The sequence below is a fragment of the Nerophis lumbriciformis genome, linkage group LG07 (genome assembly GCF_033978685.3).
Source record: "Nerophis lumbriciformis linkage group LG07, RoL_Nlum_v2.1, whole genome shotgun sequence".
Classification (NCBI taxonomy): Eukaryota; Metazoa; Chordata; class Actinopteri; order Syngnathiformes; family Syngnathidae; genus Nerophis; species Nerophis lumbriciformis.
This window is the reverse complement of record NC_084554.2, coordinates 56,598,297-56,605,000: the sequence shown is the minus strand read 5'-3', so window position 1 is coordinate 56,605,000 and position 6,704 is coordinate 56,598,297. Positions and strand designations below refer to the sequence as shown.

At 42.4% G+C, this 6,704-nt stretch overlaps 1 protein-coding gene across 1 annotated transcript in view; it reads right to left on the bottom strand.

The window, feature by feature from the left end:
* The window catches only part of LOC133609336 (NEDD4-like E3 ubiquitin-protein ligase WWP1), a 90,116-nt gene extending 84,725 nt beyond the window's left edge, over positions 1 to 5,391 (bottom strand). The window contains exon 1 of the mRNA XM_061964857.1: positions 5,245 to 5,391. The gene's annotated coding sequence lies outside the window, so the exon portion shown is untranslated. The remainder of the gene's footprint in view (positions 1 to 5,244) is intronic.
* Between the last annotated feature and the right edge of the window lie 1,313 nt (positions 5,392 to 6,704).

The following is a 6,704-nucleotide window of genomic DNA, read 5'->3' as shown; positions in this document are numbered from 1 at the left end:
ATGTCACAAGTCCAATAGTGATGGTGACAAGTCCAATAGTGATGGTGACAAGTCCAATAGTGATGGTGACAAGACCAATAGTAATGGTGACAAGTCAGATAGTGATGGTGACAAGTCAGATAGTGATGACGACAAGTCCAATAGTGATGGTGACAAGTCAAATAGTGACAAGTCTGATAGTGATGGTGACAAGTCAAATAGTGACAAGTCTGATAGTGATGGTGACAACTCTAATAGTGATGGTGACAAGTCCGATAGTGATAGTGACAAGTCTAATAGTGATGGTGACAAGTCAAATAATGACAAGTCCGATAGTGATGGTGACAAGTCAAATAGTGACAAGTCCGATAGTGATGGTGACAACTCTAATAGTGATGGTGACAAGTCCGATAGTGATAGTGACAAGTCTAATAGTGATTGTGACAAGTCAAATAATGACAAGTCCGATAGTGATGGTGACAAGTCTAATAGTGATGGTGACAAGTCAAATAGTGACAAGTCCGATAGTGATGGTGACAAGTCAGATAGTGATGGTGACAAGTCAGATAGTGATGGTGACAAGTCAAATAGTGATGGTGACAAGTCAAATAGTGATGGTGACAAGTCAAATAGTGATGGTGACAAGTCAAATAGTGATGGTGACAAGTCAAATAGTGACAAGTCCGATAGTGATGGTGACAAGTCCCATAGTGATGGTGACAAGTCAGATAGTGATGGTGACAAGTCAGATAGTGATGGTGACAAGTCAGATAGTGATGGTGACAAGTCAGATAGTGATGGTGACAAGTTCCATAGTGATGGCGACAAGACCGATAGTGATGGTGACATGTCCGATAGTGATGGTGACAAATCCGATAGTGATGGTGACAAGTCAGATAGTGATGGTGACAAGTCAGATAGTGATGGTGACAAGTCAAATAGTGATGGTGACAAGTCAAATAATGACAAGTCCGATAGTGATGGTGACAACTCTAATAGTGATGGTGACAAGTCCGATAGTGATGGTGACAAGTCCGATAGTGATGGTGACAAGTCCGATAGTGATGGTGACAAGTCCGATAGTGATGGTGACAAGTCAAATAGGGAAGGTGACAAGTCTAATGGTGATGGTGACAAGTCCAATAATGATGGTGACAAGTCCAATAATGATGGTGACAAGTCAGATAGTGATGGTGACAAGTCCAATAGTGATGGTGACAAGTCAAATAGTGACAAGTCCGATAGTGATGGTGACAAGTCCGATAGTGATGGTGACGAGTCAGATAGTGATGGTGACAAGTCAGATAGTGACAAGTCTGATAGTGATGGTGACAAGTCCGATAGTGATGGTGACAACTCTAATAGTGATGGTGACAAGTCCGATAGTGATGGTGACAAGTCAAATAGTGACAAGTCTGATAGTGATGGTGACAACTCTAATAGTGATGGTGACAAGTGATGGTGATGGTGACAAGTCCAATAGTGATGGTGAAAAGTCCCATAGTGATGGTGAAAAGTCCCATAGTGATGGTGAAAAGTCCCATAGTGATGGTGAAAAGTCCCATAGTGATGGTGACAAGTCCCATAGTGATGGTGACAAGTCAGATAGTGATGGTGACAAGTCAGATAGTGATGGTGACAAGTCAGATAGTGATGGTGACAAGTCAGATAGTGATGGTGACAAGTTCGATAGTGATGGCGACAAGTCCGATAGTGATGGTGACAAGTCCAATATTGATGGTGACAAGTCCGATAGTGATGGTGACAAGTCCGATAGTGATGGTGACAAGTCCGATATTGATGGTGACAAGTCCGATAGTGATGGTGACAAGTCCGATAGTGATGGTGACAAGTCAGATAGTGATGGTGACAAGTCAGATAGTGATGGTGACAAGTCAAATAGTGATGGTGACAAGTCAAATAATGACAAGTCCGATAGTGATGGTGACAACTCCGATAGTGATGGTGACAAGTCCGATAGTGATGGTGACAAGTCAGATAGTGATGGTGACAAGTCCAATAGTGATGGTGACAAGTCCAATAGTGATGGTGACAAGACCAATAGTAATGGTGACAAGTCAGATAGTGATGGTGACAAGTCAGATAGTGATGACGACAAGTCCAATAGTGATGGTGACAAGTCAAATAGTGACAAGTCTGATAGTGATGGTGACAAGTCAAATAGTGACAAGTCTGATAGTGATGGTGACAACTCTAATAGTGATGGTGACAAGTCCGATAGTGATAGTGACAAGTCTAATAGTGATGGTGACAAGTCAAATAATGACAAGTCCGATAGTGATGGTGACAAGTCAAATAGTGACAAGTCCGATAGTGATGGTGACAACTCTAATAGTGATGGTGACAAGTCCGATAGTGATAGTGACAAGTCTAATAGTGATTGTGACAAGTCAAATAATGACAAGTCCGATAGTGATGGTGACAAGTCTAATAGTGATGGTGACAAGTCAAATAGTGACAAGTCCGATAGTGATGGTGACAAGTCAGATAGTGATGGTGACAAGTCAGATAGTGATGGTGACAAGTCAAATAGTGATGGTGACAAGTCAAATAGTGATGGTGACAAGTCAAATAGTGATGGTGACAAGTCAAATAGTGATGGTGACAAGTCAAATAGTGACAAGTCCGATAGTGATGGTGACAAGTCCCATAGTGATGGTGACAAGTCAGATAGTGATGGTGACAAGTCAGATAGTGATGGTGACAAGTCAGATAGTGATGGTGACAAGTCAGATAGTGATGGTGACAAGTTCCATAGTGATGGCGACAAGACCGATAGTGATGGTGACATGTCCGATAGTGATGGTGACAAATCCGATAGTGATGGTGACAAGTCAGATAGTGATGGTGACAAGTCAGATAGTGATGGTGACAAGTCAAATAGTGATGGTGACAAGTCAAATAATGACAAGTCCGATAGTGATGGTGACAACTCTAATAGTGATGGTGACAAGTCCGATAGTGATGGTGACAAGTCCGATAGTGATGGTGACAAGTCCGATAGTGATGGTGACAAGTCCGATAGTGATGGTGACAAGTCAAATAGGGAAGGTGACAAGTCTAATGGTGATGGTGACAAGTCCAATAATGATGGTGACAAGTCCAATAATGATGGTGACAAGTCAGATAGTGATGGTGACAAGTCCAATAGTGATGGTGACAAGTCAAATAGTGACAAGTCCGATAGTGATGGTGACAAGTCCGATAGTGATGGTGACGAGTCAGATAGTGATGGTGACAAGTCAGATAGTGACAAGTCTGATAGTGATGGTGACAAGTCCGATAGTGATGGTGACAACTCTAATAGTGATGGTGACAAGTCCGATAGTGATGGTGACAAGTCAAATAGTGACAAGTCTGATAGTGATGGTGACAACTCTAATAGTGATGGTGACAAGTGATGGTGATGGTGACAAGTCCAATAGTGATGGTGAAAAGTCCCATAGTGATGGTGAAAAGTCCCATAGTGATGGTGAAAAGTCCCATAGTGATGGTGAAAAGTCCCATAGTGATGGTGACAAGTCCCATAGTGATGGTGACAAGTCAGATAGTGATGGTGACAAGTCAGATAGTGATGGTGACAAGTCAGATAGTGATGGTGACAAGTCAGATAGTGATGGTGACAAGTTCGATAGTGATGGCGACAAGTCCGATAGTGATGGTGACAAGTCCAATATTGATGGTGACAAGTCCGATAGTGATGGTGACAAGTCCGATAGTGATGGTGACAAGTCCGATATTGATGGTGACAAGTCCGATAGTGATGGTGACAAGTCCGATAGTGATGGTGACAAGTCAGATAGTGATGGTGACAAGTCAGATAGTGATGGTGACAAGTCAAATAGTGATGGTGACAAGTCAAATAATGACAAGTCCGATAGTGATGGTGACAACTCCGATAGTGATGGTGACAAGTCCGATAGTGATGGTGACAAGTCCGATAGTGATGGTGACAAGTCCGATAGTGATGGTGACAAGTCAAATAGGGAAGGTGACAAGTCTAATGGTGATGGTGACAAGTCCAATAATGATGGTGACAAGTCCAATAATGATGGTGACAAGTCAAATAGTGACAAGTCCGATAGTGATGGTGACAAGTCAAATAGTGACAAGTCCGATAGTGATGGTGACAAGTCAGATAGTGATGGTGACAAGTCAGATAGTGATGGTGACAAGTCAGATAGTGACAAGTCTGATAGTGATGGTGACAAGTCCGATAGTGATAGTGACAAGTCTAATAGTGATGGTGACAAGTCCGATAGTGATAGTGACAACTCTAATAGTGATGGTGACAAGTGATGGTGATGGTGACAAGTCCGATAGTGATGGTGACAACTCTAATAGTGATGGTGACAAGTCCGATAGTGATGGTGACAAGTCAAATAGTGACAAGTCTGATAGTGATGGTGACAACTCTAATAGTGATGGTGACAAGTGATGGTGATGGTGACAAGTCCAATAGTGATGGTGACAAGTCAAATAGTGATGGTGACAAGTCCGATAATGATGGTGACAAGTCAAATAGTGATGGTGACAAGTCTGATAGTGATGGTGACAAGTCTAATAGTGATGGTGACAAGTCAAATAGTGATGGTGACAAGTCAAATAGTGATGGTGACAAGTCAAATAGTGATGGTGACAAGTCCGATAGTGATGGTGACAAGTCTAATAGTGATGGTGACAAGTCAAATAGTGATGGTGACAAGTCAAATAGTGATGGTGACAAGTCTAATAGTGATGGTGACAAGTCAAAACACGGATGCTAACGACCACTTTCTTACATTAGCTCCCACAGTTGCGTTCAACTGCCAGCTTCTCGTTGAAGACTTCAAGGTCTACACTTTGCAAAGTTTAATGGAAGGTCTAACGCACATTTGTTACAGAGTTGTTGGGATAAGGCATGATAATGTTCGGAAAAACAAAACAAAAGTCACCCAGTTAGCTCACTCGCTAGCTGTCAAGTTAGCCACGCAGCTCGCTAACGTTAACACAAGCAAGTAGATGTAATCTACTAGTTATTAGGTGCACCAAGTCAAACAAAAGACACAATGTGAATAAGAGAAAGATAACTTACTGGCTAGCACAAAGGGCTAATGTGGTTAGCACAGATGCTAACAGTCCGTCATGCTAGTCAGGTGATCTTAGTTGGGAGTCTAAAGTCTTTGTCAGGAATAAATAAAGACCATGCAAGACTCTCCTTTGGTAACTACGAGTCAAACGTACGACAGCCGCGTGTGGTCATACCTTCGTGTCCCCGCTTTCCCACACGCTGTGTCGGCGTCAATAGCTGCCTTTGCGCCGCTGCTGCAGGCCTCCGTCAGTCAGTCTGCTGCTAGTCTTGCTGCTCCATCTTTCTACACAACACGCAGTGCCGCAATTACCCACTTTTCTGCCTGTACGCGAACACATCACAGGCAGCCCCTCCCCCGCAGCCGAGCAGCGTCGGGCTGAGTTATGATGGAGCAGAACCTCATTATAATAACTTTTATATTTATAAATGTACGTTGTTATGATGGAGCAGAACCTCATTATAATAAGTTTTATATTCATAAATGTACGTTTTTTTGCCCTTAAAAAAAGAATTAAAACTTTACTTTAAAACGCTTTCTACCTCTAACAAGCAAGCAAAGAGCTGTGAAAACTATGATGCTGTGCTCCAAATGTGGATTATTTACGCAATTTGTGTGAGCCTATGGCTGTACACTTTATTTTATATATATATATATATATATATATATATATATATATATATATATATATATATATGTATGTGGGGAAAAAATCACAAGACTACTTCATCTCTACAGGCTTGTTTCATGAGGGGGTTCCCTCAATCATCAGGAGATTTTAATGGGAGCATTCACATACCATGGTTTATATAGGGCACAGAGTGGGTGGGTACAGGCTGGCGTAGGGGCGTGGTGATTGGCTCATGTGTTGCCTAGGGGGTGTTTCCGTCTGTGGCGGCATGCTGATACAATTTCGCTGCGCTTGTTGAGGGATGACAGGTCTGGACGGTAAATAATAAACAGTTTCTCTTTCAAGCATAGGTTGCATCTTTTATTACCACTATTGTAAGGTGTGCTGGATGCAAGAATTTGCCATGTTATTGAATATTCAACATTATTGTCTTTGAGGTCCCAAATGTGTTTGCTGAGTTCTGTGGTATTCCGCAGGTTTTGGTTCCTGAAAGAAGCCTTGTGATTGTTCCATCTGGTTTTAAACTCTCCCTCGGTTAATCCTACATATGTGTCGGATGTGTTAATGTCCTTGCGTGTTACCTTAGATTGGTAAACAACTGATGTTTGTAAGCACCCCCCGTTGAGAGGGCAATCAGGTTTCTTGCGGCAGTTGCAGCCTTTGTCGGTTTTGGGGTCGCTCTGTCCGGGGGCCGACGGCTCATTTGCAATTGTTTTGTTGTGGTTTGAGATGATTTGTCGTATATTGTTCATGCAGCTGTAGCTCAATTTAATGTTGTTCTTGTTGAATACTTTTCTTAGGGTGTTGTCTTTGGGAAAGTGTTTGTCAATCAGATTGAGGAATTTGTGTCCAATGTTCGTTGAGACGCTTTTGCTGTATGGGGGGTTGTACCAGATGATGTCGTTTCGTTTTCTGTTCTTTTTTGGCTGGTTTCCTGGTGTGGGTTCATAGGTGAGGGTGAAATTGTATCCGCTTTCATCAAGGGCTTTTTGGTACGGGGGGGT